The sequence below is a fragment of the Notamacropus eugenii genome, chromosome 3 (genome assembly GCF_028372415.1).
Source record: "Notamacropus eugenii isolate mMacEug1 chromosome 3, mMacEug1.pri_v2, whole genome shotgun sequence".
NCBI lineage: Eukaryota > Metazoa > Chordata > Mammalia > Diprotodontia > Macropodidae > Notamacropus > Notamacropus eugenii.
In genome coordinates this window covers 473,576,762-473,596,794 of record NC_092874.1, presented here as the reverse complement: position 1 = coordinate 473,596,794, position 20,033 = coordinate 473,576,762, and the positions used below count along the sequence as shown (strand labels likewise).

Below are 20,033 nucleotides of genomic sequence, written 5' to 3'. Positions count from 1 at the left end.
AAATTAGATATGGCAGGTCAAACCAGACTGAGAGGGCTTTTGAGTTTCCTGCTTTCTTCTTTTGCATCAGCATGTTCTCTGCAGTGGTTACTCCATTGAACCTATTCCTACAAAGTACAGAAAATTTAAATTACTTGTATTTGGCTTTATAAGTAGTAAGGTCTCATAGCTGAACCTGGACTCAGAGTGTGTGGATCTTGGTCTACAGGTCTGTTCAGTGCACCCAATCATTGCCATTCCTAGGTTGGAAACTTGATTACCACAGATTTCTGACTCTTCTTTTTCACATGATATGAATTGAAATATGTTCAGATTTGATTTGTCTGCTGTTTTTTATGTTATGCTGATTTTGACTTCCCCAGTTTTGCTCAAGCTCATTGCTCACCTTTTTGTTCCTACTTCATTTATTCACATTCTCTGCATTCATCCTTCAAGGCCTTACTTATACCCTATCTTGTAAGTCTCTTTCCACCTCTACAAAGTGGAAGACACAAGATACGAAGTGGACTATTTGTGAAATGACCATAAGAAAATGCCACCAAATAATTCATCTTTCTATTGTACTCAGTAGTTTGCAAAGCATTTTTCTCACCAGAATTCAGTCAGATAGTGAGGTAAGTACTCCGTTTTCAGAGGAGGAAGGTGGAAGACAGGTTAGACCACGCAGCTTGTTTCAAAGGCAGGACTGAAGCTTCCGTCTTCTGTCTCCAAGAGCAATCTTCATTTTGCTGGAAACTTGCTAACCCCTTTTTCTCACTGCTTTACTTCTTAGGATGGGATGTTGCTTCCAGAGGGGCCTCTGATGCTTCCTAAACCAGTCAGAGTAAGGTTATTGGTTGGTTGTATCATCTTCACGTTCTAAGATTATCCTGATTTCATGGATGTTGCACCTTTAAAATTCTCCTCATTCTCCTTGGTGCCCTACCCCTCCCCAAGGGAAAATTGAGATAAATGAGACTCATGGTAAACAGAGAAATTACTGAAACCTATTTAAGAGCAGCCACAAGTTCATTGTAATTCTTAAGTTAATTATATTGTCTTTGACTTCCAGCCAGGCCCTTCTCTGGGACTCCATGTAGACCTGGCCATCTTTCCCATCCATAGACTGGCAGTTTGCCTGCCTTTTTCCTTTCCTTAGTATGTCTTCTACTCCCTAAACAGTCAAACAACAGATCATTCCTGAAGTGTTTTCTGTGTGCCCAGTTGGATGGTAAGAGTTTTGGGGTATCCATAAAAAAATCCATGAACTTACCATCTGATCTGAAAGAAAAAAATTGATATGTGTATCTACTGGAAAAAAATTGGTCAAGCGGAAAGAGTGTTGGAGTTGAAGGCAAAGGCCCTGGATTTGAATCTTGCTTCTGTTGTCTAGTACCTCTGGAACTTCATTTAGGCTCTCTAGGATTCATTTTCTTCAGCTGTAAAATAAGGATCCATCTCTATGATCCCTTAGTTCTATGACCCTATGAAAAATGTCGATTAAAATATGTACAGTAGGAGGTTAGAAGGAGTGTTTCCTCGCACTCAGAACACTAAAACTGGCATTAGGAGTGCTGGCACTAAAGTGGAAATTAAAAATACATAATACGGCAAAGTGGAGAGAAAGTTGGCCTTGGAGGCAGGAAGCTCTGGGTCCAAGTCCTAGCACTGACATGTATGTACTTCTTCTATGACTGAGCAGGTCACTTAGCCTTTCAGTTGTCTCAGGCAACTCTTGCCAATTGTTGACTCACTTTGGTATAGGGAGTTTCCTCATTGGGAGATGCTTATACTGAAGAAATCACAAATACAGACCAAGCCAGACCCGTGTAGCTTAATCTCTGTAGCAACTCTTTGGACTCTCCACCCCACAATTCCCACTGGCAGGTTGGGTCCCCTAGAGGGTGGGTACTGCGGCTCCACCGGAGGGCTTTCAGGGTGCCTCTGAGGACCTGCGGGTCGTTTCCTAGTATTATAGTTAGTGTTGTAAGCCCCTATGGGTTTTTGTCCCATGATTATTCATCGGTATCAATTAGACAACCAGACCTATTGAGCTTCTAAAAGTAATGTGCCGTAGTGGAAAGAGTTGATACAAAACATCTGCCCTCAAAGTCTGTGACACATTTTCCCCCTGGTACATAGAGAATCCAGGGGAAAGTGGGCTCAAGCTTAGAGAGTGCATGTGGCCGAGGGGCAACTCCTAGCTTTGAAAGGCCTTTTACTGGAGTCTTCAAGGTATTCCCCTCAGATATGATGCAGTTTTTCTGCTAGGCTTCTGGTAGAACTGTGAACCTGTCTTTCCTCAACATATTCAGCCTATCCTCACTTCCCAGTGCAGACCCCTATGGCAACCACTGCTGTCTCAAGATTGCTGCTAGAATACCAGCGGGAAGTAAGAGGTCCAAGATTCCTTCAAACTTGAAAGGTCCTCAGTTGGCTGGGGTGGGGAAGAAGGAAGGCAGCTGGTACTGAACCTCTCTTCTCTCTCCATTCAGGCCCCTCTCCTTCTCAGGGTCCGAGCTGGAAGGCATCTTCCATATTGTTTGATCTCTTAGGTTCTGAATTAGCTCTTGGTTTTATATATGAAGTTCAAGGTATACCCAAGTCCCTTGCGCAATCTGAACAGATTTACTATAGAATGTCGACAGGTCTTCAGGCTTTGTTATACTAGTAATCACAGAATTGTGTTTTCATCTGATAGATTATCAGGATGCAAAGTCTCATCATTTTCTTTAGGTGGGATGGTTTTGATCAATCGATTTGATTGATCTAGTCAATCTCTGCTCCATGGGGAAGCTAAATGGCTCGATGGATAGAGTGCCGAATTTATAGTCAGGAAGTTGTTGTTCAGCTGTTTCAGCCATGTCTGATTCTTCAAGACCCCATTTGGAGTTTTCTTGGAAAAAACCACTGGAATTAAACCATTCTCCTTCTCTAGTTCATTTTATAGCTGAGGAAACTGAAGCAAACAGGATAACCTGAGTTCAAATCTGGCCCCAAACATCTACTAGCCAAGTCACCCTTGGAAAGTCACTTAAGCTCTGTTTCCATCAGTATCCTCCTCTGTAAAATGAGGATAATAATAGCCCTTCCCTCCCATGGTTATTGGAAGGATCAAATGAGATAATAAAGCATTTAGCACAGGGACTGACAGGTAGAGCAATGTAAATGCTGTCCAACACACATGTAATAATATTAATAACAACAGTAATAATAGACATTTATATAGAATTTTAAGGTTTGCAAATCCCTTCATATATATTGTCATTTGATCTTCCCAAGAGCCTTTAGGGTCTTATCCCTATTGTGTAGAGATGGGAGACACTGATGAAAGGGAAAGTGGACAGAGCTCACTTCCTTTCTTCTTTCCTGGAATTTTGAAAGATCTTTGACAAATCCTTGGAAAGACATTTGGAAGAACTTGGAGAATGGGAGAGATCCTGGAAGCCTAGGTAAGGACAAAGAATTCAATCTGCAAACCTTTGGTCAGTGATTGACTTGGATTCCTAGCAAATTGCTTGAACATATTAAAAGGGTGGTTTGTTACTATGTGAAAGGGGGAGGGGTGATGATCAAATGCTAGTAAGGCTTAATGAAGAGCACATCATGGTGTGCGTGTGTGTGTGTGATTGTTGTGGGGGTCGCTGACTGCAATGTCAGGCAGTGATTGGGGGGATTCTGCAGTGTAGCTTTCTTAGATTTCAACAAAACGTTTGACAAAGTCTTTCATTGCATCCTCATGGAGCTGGGACTTAGAGGATGGCATTAGGAAGAAAAGCATGAAATTGGCTCAGTGACCAGATCCAAGCCAAAGTCATTAATTTTTGCTCAGTCATGTCTGACTTTTGGTGACCCTAGTTTGGATTTTCTTGGCAAATAGACTAGAGTGGTTTGCCATTTCCTTCTCCAGCTCATCTTACAGATGAGGAAACTGCAGCAAACAGGGTTAAAGGACCTCCCCAGGGCTACATAGCTAATAAGTGTCTGAGGCCAAATTTAAACTCATGACTGCACTACCTAAGGTTTGCACTGCCCAAAGTCATTAGTATCTCCATATAGTTGTGGAGGTTCCCTAGTATGGTACCCTAGCCATCAGGGCAGCTAGGTGGTGCAGTGGATAGAGCACCAGTGCAGGAGTCAGGAGGACCTGAGTTCAAATCTCACCTCAAACACTTGACACTCACTAGCTGTGTGACCTTGGGCAAGTCATTTAACCCCAATTGCCTCATCCTGGGTCATCTCCAGTCATTCTGATGAATATCTGGTCACTGGATTCAGATGGCTCTGGAGGAGAAGTGAGGCTGGTGACCTTGCACAGGCCTCCCTCATTCAAAAACAAAGTCAAGTGGAAGTCATGTCATCATTTCTCTGATGGCATGGTCTTCTTTGGCAACGAAGGATGAACACACACACACCCTAGCCATCATTCCTTAACTTCATGCTCTTCAAGTTTTTTTCTTGAAATCAGTGACTTGAATGAAAGCATTGATCAGTCAATCAACAAATATTAAGTGCCCACTATGTGCTAGGCACCGAGATAGAAAGACAAAAAGGAAACTGTACCTGCCCTGAAAAAGCTCACTCTGATTGTATATTTATCATGTCTGAAGATGCCATGGGGCCAGGAGATGGAGCCAACATGTTGGACAGCAACACCTGAAAAGTTCTTGACAGGTTACGGTAATGGGCTAAATCTACTAAGGTGAAATGTTATAGTGATCAATGGGAAGTCCTTCACTTGGGTTAAAAACAATGACCTTCACAAGGACAAGATGAGTGAGGCACGGAAAGAGCTGGGTATATCAGTGAATGGAAAACTCAATATGAGCCAACAGTGTGCTAATGTAGCCAAAAATGCTAATGTGATATTAGAATATATTAAGAAAGGCTGAGTGTCCTGAATGAGGAAAACAACAATGTTGCTGAACTCTGCCATGATCAGGTGGTATATGGTGTATTGAATTTAGTATTGGCCACCACATTTTAGGAAGGACACCAGCTCATCAGCTCTTGGGGGTTCTGTGATCATCTCTATGCAAACTACTCACACATACACATAACCAGTCCCAGTCTCTCTCCCCAGAGCTTCAGTCCTACATCACTAATTGTTTTCTGTACATTTTTGCTTGGATATTCTATTGGAATCTCCAACTTAATAAGTCCAAACTAGAACTCATAAGGCCTAATTTGGTGATTTTCCAAAATTTCATATCCTGGTTCCTTTGCTGCTCTTACATCTTTGAGGTCAAGCACCTTACTATTCTTTCCTCCAAGAAGCTGGGTTCTAGACCTCAGCACTGACCTGGAAATCTTCCATGAACATGCCATCTCTGCCTCTTTCTCTGCCTCCATCTTGAAGAAAAAAGGATTTCCTGAGTAGGGGGCAAGAAGAGGAGAAGGGAACACTGCCTGGATGTGCAGGCTTCACTTTCAGGGACTAGAGGCTACTGGGTGTGTATGTTAGCTTTGCCTTCATTATCTGGTCTATTTGCTCATATTTATAGGACACATTGTGAGGACTCAGATCCGCAATAGCCCATGAATCATCATTGAGGATACTCACACCCTCCACGGGGAGTTGTCTTCAAAAGCAGAATAAAGCCCTTACTGAGAGAGGACCCCCTTCTCTCTCCCACTGTGCCTATGGGCTGTACTTTCACTCTCCTGACTCACTGCCCACACTGGTGCAGGAGGGTGTCAGAATATTCCCCTTCCCACTGCCACTTCCAGACCAACTTTATCACTATTGCTCAGCAGCCTGTTCTTCTTTGAAGTACTCAGTCTCAACGCTTCCCACCCAATTCACATTACTATGGTTGTTGTATAGCAGCACCTGGATCATGCTTCCTCCTTTCTCCCTTTTTAACATGAAATTTTTAATTTAACTTTTTCTTAATTACATATAAATTTTTTTTAATTTTTCAAAAGTATTTTGAGTTCCGGATTCTCTCCCACCATCCCTCCCTTCTGTTTGCCCTTCTTTAGAAGGCAAGCAATTTGATAGATTTCTACATGTGCAGTAAATAGATTCTACCTGTGCAGTCATCTTCCTCCCTTCCCAGAGTATTCAGTACTTGACCCATTGTTTTACTTTCTCTCCCTGTTCCTGCTCTTATGCTACAGGACATCCATATTCATGTTGATTCAAATTCCCCTAACTTCTGAATTCCTCAGTCTCCTTAAATCTCACCTTTATTCACATCTCACATCTTACACCTATATTCTACTGGCTCCTACAATTGCCCACAAGTTTTTCATTTCCTTGATGAAAAACTCTGACATTACCCTGTCTTTTTGTACTGTCCTAGATTGTTCCATTTCTGCCTATCTTCATCAAGATGTTCATTCCCTCTACTCCTCAGTGCTTTCTTAGGCCATCACCCCTGGACTGAGTATTCTGCCCTCTCTCTAATCTTGACTTGATGGTTAGTTAGCCAATTCAATTCCACACTGTCCTTTGCTCATCCTTATTTCTTCTCAAATCACTGCCCTGAGTTACTTTCACCATCCACCTCTTCCGCTACTACTTACATACTGCTGAATGAGCTGCAGGAAGTCTTACAACTGTCCTGACTTCGGTGAACATTATACATTTAGGTTGTCCAGCAGCTCTTGTTGCAGCAAGGTCATTCTTTTGTTCCTCCCTAATTGATTCTCTGTCTCACCTCCCCAAAATCTTTCCCAAACCTCAAGCTTGTCATAGAAAATCATACCTTTTAATTTACTGAGAAATTTGAGTTCATTCAAAATGAGTCCTTTTTCTCCCTTTCTGTGTATCTGAATACCCCTTGATGTCACCCTTCCCCCCCTTCCCACAGTTTCTGACAGTGAAGATGGTCCTTCTCCTTGCTTTCAAGACTAACCCCTCTATGTGTGTATTGGACCCATCTCATCTGTCTTGTTCTCCAGCATTTCCAATCGTTGTCTTTCTCTGTTACTTCTCCATATCAACTGGTTCCTTCTATGATGCTTTCAAACATGCTCAAATCTCCATCATCCTTCAAAAACTAGTCCTTATATTCTGCCATTCCCTCAACCTATTGTCATATATGTTCTCTCTTTTATGACCAGATTCCTAAAAAAAACTCTCTATCCTTGTCACCATCTTTTCTCAATCCTTTGCAGTTCATCTTCTGGCCTCACTACTCAACTCAATTGTGTCTTGATATCTTCAGAACTTGGCAATTCACTCATGAATCTTTTGATGTTGTGATCTGTGTGGATTTAGCACAGGAAATGAACTTTCCTTTTATGCCTCTCCTTCCTAATTTGTGTAATGGGTGATAGATATTAGCTCTTGCCTCTCCTCATACTCCCAGTAGGGATGGAGAATTCATGAGAGTGAGCTTTAGAGGAACTATCCCACATAATTGTAATACAAAGTAATTTCATCTTCCTGCTCATTCCTTGTAGCTTGTTTCCATTATTGTTTCAATTATTCACCTTTACCTTGAAAACATAAGTAAAAAGATTCTTTGCATGAAGATTGTGTAATATGACAACCACCCAAGAGAACACAAGGAGTTTGTAGTTTAAAAGCCTGTGGCCTTTTAAGGTAATGGCTTTTGAGAGATCAGGTTAGAGGAGCATGGACCTTTTTACTTTTGCAAATATCCATGTGTTTTTATTCATGGAAAAATATTTGGTAAATGCCAATGCATCACCTAGTAGCAAAGGGCTATGGATGACTGGTGTGGTTCCTGAAGCTGGATTGCTTTAGATAGCTCTTATGGGTCACCTGGTTCTGACCTTCTAGATCTTTTCATACTTGCTTCCCCTCTCCATGCTCCTATCCCCAACATCTGTACCTTGGACTAACATCCAAACAACCAAGTATTTATTAAATGCTTATTATGTGCAAGGTATCCTGTTAGGCATGGAACTGCAAAGACAAATGAAACAGTCTTTGCGTACCCTCAAGTAGCTTACCATCAACAGAATACCTACTTGTAAGCAAGAGGGATTTGATTTCTCTCTTCCTCTCTTCCTCCCAATTGATATAGTCATAGGATATCTCTTTGGCTCCTTAAACTGCCTCTGTGTCTTTAAAGGTCACCCAGTGTATATAGCCAACCAATCTTTGTCCAATAACCTTGTTCCCTTCCCACTCAGCAAAAGGGCATCAGGCTTCGAAGAGGTTATTCCTCTTAACAGGAAGTTAACAAATATTCTGTCAACATTTTAATACCTCAATATCATAGATTACATGTTGTGACTGCCTTGACTGGACCAAGTTGGTGGGACTACCAAATCACTCATACATATACATATGCACATGCATATATATATGCATATACATGTATCTATGTGTGTATGTATATATATATATAAAATAAAGTTAAGGTAATTCATGAGTCAGGAAGACCTGAGTTTTAAACATGACCTCAGACACTTACTACTAGTTGTGTGACCCTGGGCAAGTCATTTAGCCTTGTTTGTCTCAGTTTCCTCATCTGTAAAATGAGTGGGAGAAGGAAATGGCAAACCACTCCAGTGTCTTTGCCAAAAAAGCCCCAAATGGGGCCATGAAGAGTCTGGCATGACTGCAGTGACTGAACATGGGGAGATGAACCACTGATATAGGGATCAGGAAAAGCTTCAGGTGGAAGGTAATACTTGAATGGAACTTTGAAGGAAAGTAGGGATTCTTAGAAGCAGAGGGAAAGCATCTTGGACATGGGGGACGGCCAAGGCAAAGGCACAGAAAAAGGAGATTTAATGTTGTGTTTGAAAAGCAGATGGAAGCTCATTTGTTTGGACCATAGAGTGTGTGAAGGGAAGTAATGTTAAATAAGGCTGGAAAAGTAGATTGAATTCAGGTTGTGAGATATTTTAAATTCTAAAACAGAGGAGGCCAAAGGGAGCCATTAGAGTTTATGCCATGGTAATACTTGTGCATTATGGAAGTCATGTTGGAAGGTATGCAGAGGTTGAGCTAGAGAGACTTGAAGGAAGGTAACCAATTAGAAGTCTATGGAAATAATCTGTGAAGTGCATGAGAATATAGGGATAAGGGTCACTTGTGGAGGTAAAATTGACAAGACTTGCCAAATGATCGTGACTATGTGAGTGAGAGAGAATACGAGTTGTGATGACATCAAGGGTGTGAACCTGAGTGACTGGAAGGATGATGGTACCCTATATAAATGATTTCTTAAACTTTCTATCCTCTCTCTGTATCTGTCTCTCTGTATCTTTCCTCTTCTTTGAGCACCAACTATCTAGTGGAATTTCCAACTGGATATCTTATAGGTATCTCAAATTCAACACATCCAAAACACAACTCATTATTTTCTCCCATAATGAACCTCTTGAAATCCTCCTTGGCCCTTTGCCTTCTGTCCCCTCTCACGTCCAATTAATTGCTGAGTTTTGTTGATTATAACCTCTCACATCCCCTTCCTACTCATGTGGCTACCACTCTATCTAGCACAGGCCTCTGTCGTCTCTTGCCTGGACTATTTCCGTCATCTTCTCATTGATCTCTCTGCTTGCCATCTCTCCCTTGTCTCAGTTTTCCTCCATGCGGTTGTCAAAGTGATGTTCCTAAAACACAGAAATCACCATGTTATTCCCTGCTTAAGAAGCTCCAGTAGTTTCTTATGGGCCCTACATAAAAATCCATGCCCTCTGACATTCAAAGCTTTTCTCAATCTACTTCATGCTATCTTTGCAACCTTATTACCCATTTTCCCCCTTCTTGCACTTTCTATCATAGCCAAACTGGCCTCTCTATGGTTCCTCCCAAGCCTCAGTGCCTTTCCAATGGCCTTTCCCTGTGCCTAGAATGCCCTTCCTCCTCCCTTTTGCCTCTTAGAATACCTAACTCTCTGCAAATCTTAACTCAGGTACTATTTCCTACAAGGAGCCTGCTCTCCAGCTGCTAGTGACCAATGCTTCAGAATCACTTGCCCGTATTTTGTATTGACTTATGTGTACACAATTCCACCAATGGAATGTAAACTCCTTGAGGGCAGGAGCCATTTTGTTTTGTTTCCATCTTTGTATCTCCTAATGTCTGATGCACAACAGACACTTAATAAATGCTTGACTTATTGATTAATCATACTTTTACTCAATGATAATGAAATTCTATATGAATCACAGCGCCAGACCTTGGCAAAATGGGAATTAGGAAGAATTGGTTCTTCATGTACTTCCAGCTTTCCTTTCAGCACCTATTTTAGACTCCTCTAACTCTATGGAGACCTGTTCATTCTCTTTGTTGTCAGCTAGACTCTTGCAAGGTTTCCATGGCTGAAACTCAAGCTGTGAGTCTTGCCAGCAGATTTGTATTTCTTTCATTATTCATGGAAATTAGCTCTAGATGAAGGGATTTTAGGCACCATGTCGGTGGGGGTGACAATTTTTGCATAAGGAGACCTTCCCAGGCATCCTTTCCGAGGTGCAGATACTTTACTCATGTCTGGGGTTGGCCCCAGTGGATGGTGCAGAAGCAAAGGGATCATCAGAAGCCGCCTGAACAATTCTTGACTTTGCCAAGTTCTCCAAGTTAAGGAATGAAGTGCAGAACCCTGCCCCTGCCCTATACCAAGAGCTTTGTGAGCTCCCCTAGGGGATTCTGAGAGTGAGGGACAGGTTGCCAGAGAGAGTCTTTTGCCTCTTACTCCCTTGGATCAGAGTGAATACAAACAACCTGTTTCTTTATTAATGCCACTCTCTTTTTTGCAGAGCTAGATTAAGCACTGATTAAAGGTGAATGATTGTACAATATAAATGTAAGTGCCTTCTCACATTACAGACTTTACTCTGAGATTCTTTAAAATCACTTTGGCTCTTTTCCCATTTGCCTCGCACAGCTCTCTCCACCCCACCCAAGAGAGGACTCAAGGCTCCTTCAGAGAGGCAGCTAGCTTAGCTCCGGGTAGCATCTCAGCTCAGCTCCTGGAAGGTGTCTTTGGGGTGCCCCTGAACTTCTGAGGACACAGGGAAGGACCCTGGAGACTCTCTGCTCACAAGGTAGGAAGAAGCCCAATCCTGCTGTATAGCTTTTCTTTCTTTTTTCTTTTTTATAGAAGTCCAAAGCTGGGAATGTGGACTTCTTGGGTGAATAATACAGTCAGGAAAAGAGGAAAATTCATTTTTACTACCTCCCTTACCCAAATCCAGAAGTGACTTTAACTATGTCTCAGTCTCTGGTGGCAGTGATAAGGACATGGACTGGCTTGTTAGAGTTTCCTGGCCAACTTTTTGAAGGGAGAGATGGATTTCTGTCCCCACTGATCTGGGCTCTCCTGTCCCCAGCTAAGGGGAATATTATGCAAATCTTCCAAACCTTGGATTGATTCATTATGTCTAAATGACTTGATCAGAAAAAAAAATTCCCCATCCCTTTTTTTTTTTTTTTTTTTTTTTTTTTTTGCTGTTTGAGGATCTAATAAACAATAGTCAGTGCTCCAGAGTTCCTGTTTTAAATGTTTGGTATTAAGATTTGTTTATGTCTGTACATGAAAATGAGTGTGACCAGTTTGTGTATAAGAACATGTAAGATGGAAGAAACTGTGACCTGTCACCTCTGACCTGATTGTCTTAATTGGAGAGGTCAGTGGTAGCCAGTGAAATATGTTTGACTGATCTGTGAATGGGGGAGCTTGCTGTCCTTGGGAGTCCTTGCCCACCTGATTCAGGAGGATGAGGAGCTGGACAGCGTCTCCATCCCATTGTTCTGCTCATGCATTCTTGTCCTCCTCCACCCTGTTGTGAATGTTGAAGCACTGAGCCCAGGGTGGAATTTTGGGACTTGGGAAGTTAAGATTCCAATGGATTTAGTGGAGAGTGTTAAGAAAAGTCTATTGTTTATTTTTGCTTTCGTTGGGTAATTGGGGTCAGGATAAAAGTTCATATTAGGTTGGCCTTGCCTCTAGCTATTTGATCACACAGGCAGAACTCCCAGGGCAGAAAACCCCTAAATATATGTCTGAGCAAAGATGCCCGAGCTTCCCACATGGATGCAAAATTCCCCAGTTAGGGCGAGGTGACATTTCTCACTGTGCTACCAGTCTTTTTGATTCCCCACTTTCCTGGGGACATGGGAAGTAGGTGTTCAGATTGAAAATGTCCCTTTTACTTATTGAAGCAATATTTTTCTATTTATAGTAGAGATAATGATGCATAACTAATTTTTAAGAACCAAAATGATCATTCATTACTGACAGTGTTTTTCTAAAAGTTCTAATGAATTTGATTTCAGACTATGGACTATGGGCAGAAAATTGACTCAAGCTGTCTGTAGCTTTTGGGTTCATGTATAGAATAATATTTATGTGAAATATAAAAAATAAAATGCTATACATTTTGATAGTGTATACATGTATACACACATATATTCATATAAACACTTGACAGGAGAAAGTTATGTGCAAAGAGAATAGCAACATTTAGAATAAAAGTCATGTTTTGTATGGCAGAGTAGAAAAATTGAATTGTGGTGAAGGGAGAAGGTGTCCAGCCTATTCTCCTGCCTCCAGCTGTAGCTGGTGTTTTGCTAAATGTTCAGCAACCAGCTCTCTGAAAAAAATGTCCTCACTATACACTTTTAAGATTAATGTGTATCATGAATGTTTTCTCCATCAATTTCTTAGGTCCACACAATCATTAATACAAGATATCAAGTCCTGATTCATAGTGTTGATTTCCCAAGGTGTAAGAGCTCACAATGAAAATTTAACAGTCATTAAGGATTAAAGCACACCCCAGGCTTGTAGTAATTTACATTCATATAGAATGTTGTGGTTTACAAAAAGACTGATATGGATACAGTCTCCTCCGATATATATTGTGATTCCTTTATGCATTATAAGTCCATGCAATTAAAATTTTTCACCCAATCCAGATTATAGTAGGAGTAGTAAGCCAATGGACCAGGTCATTCTCTCTCCCTTGTCAAGGAGTTCAGTATCTGACTCACTTTCTTCCTTTCCCCAACTTCCATTGGGGGAGCTTAGTAATCACATACCCTGAAACCTCCCAATCTACCAATTATTCAGCCTCTTTAAATTCTATGACTTATTTCTTCACTCTACCTCAGTCATACATGATGGTCACACACTGGGATCCTACCCATCAATATTCCACTCTCCAAATCAGAGCCTCTGACATTCCTCTAGGATCTGCCCATGACTTCTTATCATTTCACTCTTCCTATGTCCCATTCCTTCTAAACTTATCCTTTCCTCCATAAGACATCCATTCTCCCCACCCCTCAGTGCTTTCTTAGACTACCCCTGCTCTGACCTCACTTCCTTCCTCTCCAAACTCAACCCAAGAGTTAGCTGGTCCAGCTCTGCTTGAATTCCTTGCCCTCTTACCCCGTTGCTACTCTCCTGTTTCCTAATCTTAGCCTTAGATTGCTCCTGCCATCTTCCTCGTCACAAGCCCCTGAATGCAGTTTGAGATGGTCTCACAATGGTGCTGATTGGATACATTAGAAATTCATGTTCTCCAAACTCTGCAGGGCTCTCACTACAACAAAGCTGTCCTTCCATTCCTTCCTGTCCATTTCCCTTTCTCCCCTCAGAAGCTATTCCAAACCTTCTCGTTCCTCCCCGCCCATACCTTTCCCACACTTTCCCACTCCCTTCAGCTTAGGACCTTCTTTTGTATTTTATAGAGAAAATGGAGGCCATTTGAAACAAGCTCCCTATTTCTCCCTTTCTTTGCATCTCAGGATCCCTTGACCTCCTATCCCATTCTTTCACCTTTTCTATTATTCTTTGACAAAGAAGTGGCACTTCTGCTTGACAAAGCAACCCCTCCTACATGTGCATGTGATCCCATGCCCTTTCATTCTCTCAAGCAGACTACTCCCTTAATCATCTTCTCTCGATCTGGCATCTTTAATCTCTCCCTATCAACTGGTCCCTTCCCTACTGTATTCAAACGTGCCCAAGTCTTTCTCATCCCCAAAACAAACAGGACTTAAGTAAACCTAAAAACAAAAATGTCTTGGCTAGATCCTAGCATCTCCTTAAACTATTATCCTATACGCCTCTGTTTAGATTTTAAAGCTCTTCACAGCCTGGCTTGAGCCTCTGTCTCTCCAGCCTTATTGGACATCACCGCCCCTCTCACACTGTGTGATCCAGCCACATTGGTGCCTCTCTATGCCTCACACATGCTTCTCCATTTCCTGGATCAGGAGCTTTGCATCCTTGTAAGAGCAGGGACCCCAGCATACACAGGAGGGCCTGTTGTACAGGTTTTTGGATCTGCTTTTCTAAAAGGAAAGCAACTTTGGAGGGGTCAACAATCTTCTTTAATTACATTCACCAACAGAGAAAACACAAGCAGAGAGATAAAGACCAACAGACAGGGCTTCTCTCTGACCATAAGATTCGTATATCACAGATCAACAGACAGATCCAGCTGTTTGGCTGTTACATATATACATAGTTACCAGACTGAGAAGCACTAACATCTGGGTTTTCAAAGCCAGGGGCTCCTTGACGGCTACCCAGAGTCTTATCTGACCAAATGAACACTTCCAAAATCAAACCTTACCTCGGAGTACTTATACACTTTTCAGAGCTGGAGGGCAGGACCTCCTGACCCAGGCCTCAGTAGATATTAACCAAAGGTATTGAGGTCTATTAATGGGCAGGAAAGATCTTTAACTCTTCCCCCCCATTAGTCTTACATTAACATTGTAATCCTCCATCTCCTAGGTTTGGAATGTCCTCCTTCCTCCCCACCACCTCATGCAGTCTCCTTTCAGACTGAGCTTAAGAACTACCTTCTTGATGGAAACTTTCCCTGATTTTCTCCAGTTGTCCTTTCTCCCAGAATAACTTGTATTTAATTGGTGTGTATTTGTATGTGCGTATGTGTGTATTTATATGGATACTCGACATTTTTTCCTATGTACTTCTTATCTTACCCATCAGCTGAGAACCCCTTGTGAATAGGGACTATGTTTTTTGTACTTATAACCCCAGTGCCTAGAACAGGGCCTGACACATCAATGAATGTTTACTGACTGGTTGATTGGTAGACAGTTTGTTGACGTTTCTTAAAAACACCCAATCATTAACAGGTATCCAGTCTTCTGTTGATGACCCTCTCCAGACTTAGGCTGGTTGGTAAAGTATTTGTGCTTCTTGTGGGACCTGTTCAGCTTTGCATTCTGCTCTCTTAGGGACAATTTTGTGGTATGATAAACCACCAGAACGTAAATTTTCCCACAGAAGAGAAATCCCGTCATTTGGATGGGATTTGGGTGATGTAAATTGTTTCTTTACAGTATTACTGCCCTTGTCACGTCTGGGATGCTCTCATTGATATTAAGAAAGTTCTTAGGGTGAGAAGCATTTGCCTTCTTGTCACTTTTATCCAGGTGTCCTAGACTTACTTTTGAAAGTTACGTGAACAGATTGCTTCCTCCTACTTTTCTTGAATGTATTATTTGCACATTTGGAATTTTATTTGGAAACACAATTTTCAGAGAAAGTATTTCCTCTAAAATCTCTGGTTTCTAGGTTTTAAAATTACATTTACCAAGAAGTCATTATATCCATGCATTCATAAATCCAGTGACTTCTAAGCAAAAAGGATCTGCCACAGTCATATCCTCCTAACTGGAGAAATGATGTGTGTGAGTGTGAGTATGTGTGTGTATATATGCACACATACAACAGATGAGGTTGCTGCTGTTAGGATCCTTGGAAGGTGGCTAAACAAAGAATCAAGGGTCCTTGGACTATGAAGCAACCCATAAGTAATTCAATCTAACCTGAAGAACAAGTACATAGGTTTGCTGAAACTTGGATTGTGGGAATTGGCTAGGGTTTAGTGGTGAAAGGCTTTAAATGCCAGGATGAGGAGTTTATATTTTATGCTGGAAGTAATAAAGAGCACGGGGGATTTTATAGTGAGGGAAGGATAAGCTCAGCAGCAACCAGAAGCATTTATTAAGCACTTATCATGAGTCAGGCACTGTATTAAATGCTAGGGATACAATGAAAGGCAAAAGACAGACCTTGTTTTCAGGGAACTTAACAGTTTAGTGCAAACAACTAGGTGCAAACAAGATATATCTATATCTATATCTATATCTACATACATACATAACACACATACATATACAGGATAAATTGGAGACAACCGATAGAGGGAAGATGCTAGCGTTAAGCGAGATTGGGAAAGGCTTCCAGTAGAAAATAGAGTTTCAGGTGGGACTTGAAGGAAGCCAGGGAAATCAAGAGACAGATAAGGAAGGAGGGTATTTCAGACATGGGGGACAACTAGTGAAAATGTCTGGAGGTGGCAAATGGAGTGCTGTGGTCAAGAAAAAGAAGGGAGGTCAGTGCCATTGGACTGCAGAATAGTGAGGTGTAAGATGAATGGAAAGGTAAGAAGGGGCTAGGTCATAGACGGCTTTAAAAACCAGACAGAGGATTTTATATCTGATCTTAAAGGAGTTGGGAAGTCACCGGATTTAACTGAATGATGTGTGTGTGTGTGTGTGTGTGTGTGTGAAAGACAGTCAGACATGCACTTTAGGAAGATTACGCTAGCAGCCAAGCAAAGATTAGAATAGGGAGAGAGTTTAGTGATGGAGACCAACCAGTAGCTATTGCAATAATAGTCCAGGTGTGTAGTAGCAATGAGATTACAGAAATATTTCACAAGGATCATACACTATGACTCGGTAGGATTTATACTGGAAATACAGGGCTGGTTCAATATTAGGAAAACTATCAGCATGATTGATTGTATGAATACCTGAAACAACCCAAATCATATAATTATCTCAAAAGGTGCAGGAAAAACTTTTAACTATACACCACTAATTCCTATTAAAAACACTAGAAAGCATAGGACTAAATGAAGTTTTCCTTAAAATGATAAGTAGCATCTACTTAAAACCATCAGCCAGCATTATCTGTAGTGAACAGAAGCTAGAAGCCTTCCCATTAATGTCAGGGGGGAAGCACAGGTGAATCACCACTATGATTCAATATTATATTAGAAATACTAGCTCTAACAGTAAGAGAAGAAACCAAAATGGAAGGAATTAGAATAGGCAATGAGGAAACAAAACTGTCTTTGCAGATGATATGATGGTATACTTAGAGAATCCTAGAGAATCAACTAAAAGCTAGTGAAATAATTTAACAAAGTTGCAGGATATAAAATAAACCCATATAAATCATCAGCATGTCTATATATCACTAACAAAGCCTAGCAGCAAGAGATAGAGAAATTCCATTTAAAATAACGGTAGACATTATAAAATACTTGGGAGTCTACCTGGGAGAACTGAGATTCTCTTAGAGAGAATGGAGTGAAATGTGTAAGAATACTAGTTTTCAAATGAAGAAATCAAAACTATCTATGGTTATCTCACTATTGATTAGAGAAATGCAAATTAAAATAACTTTGAGGTACCACTTCCTACCTATCAGATTGGCTAATATGACAGAAAAAGAAAATGATAAATGTTGAAGAGGATGTGGGAAAATTTGGACCTTTCAACACTTTTGGGAAGTGTAAGTTGTAAACTGATCCAACCATTCTGGAGAGCCAATTTGGAACTATGCTCAAAGGGCTATAAATCTGTGCATACCCTTTGGCCCAGCAATACCACTACTAGGTCCATATCCCAAAGAGATTTTTTTTTAAAAGGAAAAGGATCTATTTGTACAAAAATATTTATAGCAGCTCTTTTTTGTGGTGATAAAGAATTGGAAATTGAGGGTATGTCCACCAATTGGGAAATGGTTGAACAAGTTGTGGTATATGATTGCATTAATGGAATACTATTGTGCTATAAGAAATGATGAGCAGGCAGATTTCAGAAAAACCTAGAAAAGACTTACATGAATTGATGCAAAGTGAAGTGACCACAACCAGAAGAAACTGTATGCAGTAATAGCAATATTGTACAATGAACAACTGTGAATGACAGCTATTCTCAGCAATACAATGATTTAAGATAGTTCTGAAAGACTCAGAATGAAAAATGCTATCCATCTTCAGAGAAAACTGATGGAGTTGAGTGCAGGTCGAAGCATACTGTTTTAAACTTTGTTTCTCTTGGTGTTTTTCTTGGGGACAGAGGTCTACATTTCCTTTCACAATATGGTGAATATGAAAATATGTTTTGTATGACCACATATTTATTGTCTATGAAATTCCTTGTGTTCTTAATGAGGGAGGAGAGGAGGAAAGAAGGGAGAGAATTTGGAAATCAAAATTAAAAAAATGTTTAAAGTTATTTTTACATGTAATTGGGGGAAAAAAGATAAAAAAATAGTCAAGGTGTGAAGTGACAAGAGACTGCCCCAGGATGGTGGTTGTGTCAGGGGACAGAAGGGGAAGCATATGACAGATGTTTTGAAGGTGGAATTGACAGCACTTAGCATCACATTGAGTGGGGGTGGAGTACAAGAGTGAATGGCATTAGGTTGTGAGCCTAGATGACTGGAGGATAGCAATGTCCTCATTAGGGAATTTGAGACTAGAGAAGATTTTTAGGGGAAAGATAATGAACTCTATTTTGGACATGTGAAAATTTTTCTAGAATATGCAGATTGAGATGACCAACAGGTAGTTGGAGATATGAAACTGGAGGTCAGGAAAGAGATTAGAGCTGGATAAGGAGATCTGAGAATCATCAGTCTAATGACAACAATTGAATCCATGGAAACTAATGAGATAGATCATTGAGTGGCATGGAGGAGAGAGAGAGAGAGAGAGAGAGAGAGAGAGAGAGAGAGAGAGAGAGAGAGAGAGAGAGAGAGAGAGAGAGAGAGAGAGAGAAGGGAGAGAGAATGTGTGTGTGTGTGACATAGTGAGACCAACTCTTTTGGAAAATCACTTTAGCTTTGGTGGATTAAAGAGGAGAGACTTGAGGCATGAAGTGATGAGTACCTGCACCAGAGTGGGGGTCAGTATCAGAGGAGAGAAAGGCAAGTATTAAAAGAAATATGCAAAGGTGAAATCAACAGGCGTCGGTGACATCTTGGATATGGGGAATGAGAGTCCAGAATGATGCTTAGGTTGGAAGCCTGAGACACTGGGAGGGTGGCATTGCCCTCTATAGCAATAGGGAGAGAGGCAGTGGGGAGGGTAAAGGAAAAATAATGAGTTGGATTTGAGAAATGTTGAGTTGAAGAAATGTGAAAGTTAGTGGAGATGGGAGATTGGAAGTCAGCAGAAAGTTTAGAGCAGAATCCTGCCAACCGGTGTGCCAGCTTCCTCTCCATCTTCATATTACCAGCAGATTTGATGCATATGTCTCCTGTGCCTGTACACAACTAAGTGACGTAGTGGATGACTGAGGGAGACCAGAGTTTGAATCCTGTCTTGGATATTTACTAACTGTGAGATCCTGTGTATCCTTAGATTCTCTAAGTCACTTAACCTTTCTCAACCTCAGTTTTCCTATCTGTAAAAAGATGACAATAATGACTGGGAGTTGTTTCCTTGAAAAAACTTCCCTGATCAATAACTCAGGGCACTTTAACAATGACCTTTTTGCCATCTCTGGTAACAGTGACCTGCTCTTGGATTATTTTCATTAGCCTCTCCTGTCTGTAAACAAGGCTGGAGACATCCATTTATCTGGCCCCTTTGGCATTTTGTTGGCTACCTTCATTTTGGCACTGCTTATGGAGGGCCTTTGGGTTTCACCCTTAGATCTTAGCAGTCTCATGAGCTTTATTCAGGGGTTTGCAAATATTAATAACATTCAGTTCATCCAGTGGTGGAAACCTATTGTTAGCCTTTCTTACTGCTTTGAGATTGGGTATGTGTCTGTTATATGTTAGCCAGGTGCCTCAGTGGATAGAGTGCTAGACTTAGTGTTAGGAAGACCTGAGTTCAAATCCAGCCTCAGATACTCACTAGCTGTGTGATGCTGGGCCAGTCACTTAAACACTGTCTGCCTCAATTTCTTTGTCTATAAAATGGAAGTCATCCTCCCTGAGGATCAAACAAGTTAATATTTTAAAGCACTTTAAACACCTTAAAGTACTATACATATGCTTCCTCCCCCTCCTCTTCTTTCTGTAAGGATTTTAATCTGTGTAAAG

The 20,033-nt window shown here is 41.0% G+C and overlaps 1 protein-coding gene across 5 annotated transcripts in view; it reads left to right on the top strand.

Moving 5' to 3' along the window:
* The window catches only part of SCN11A (sodium voltage-gated channel alpha subunit 11), a 229,891-nt gene that overhangs the window by 63,883 nt on the left and 145,975 nt on the right, over positions 1 to 20,033 (top strand). For all 5 annotated transcript variants that reach the window (XM_072598947.1, XM_072598948.1, XM_072598944.1 and 2 more), the window contains one exon: positions 10,800 to 10,959. The gene's annotated coding sequence lies outside the window, so the exon portion shown is untranslated. The remainder of the gene's footprint in view (positions 1 to 10,799; positions 10,960 to 20,033) is intronic.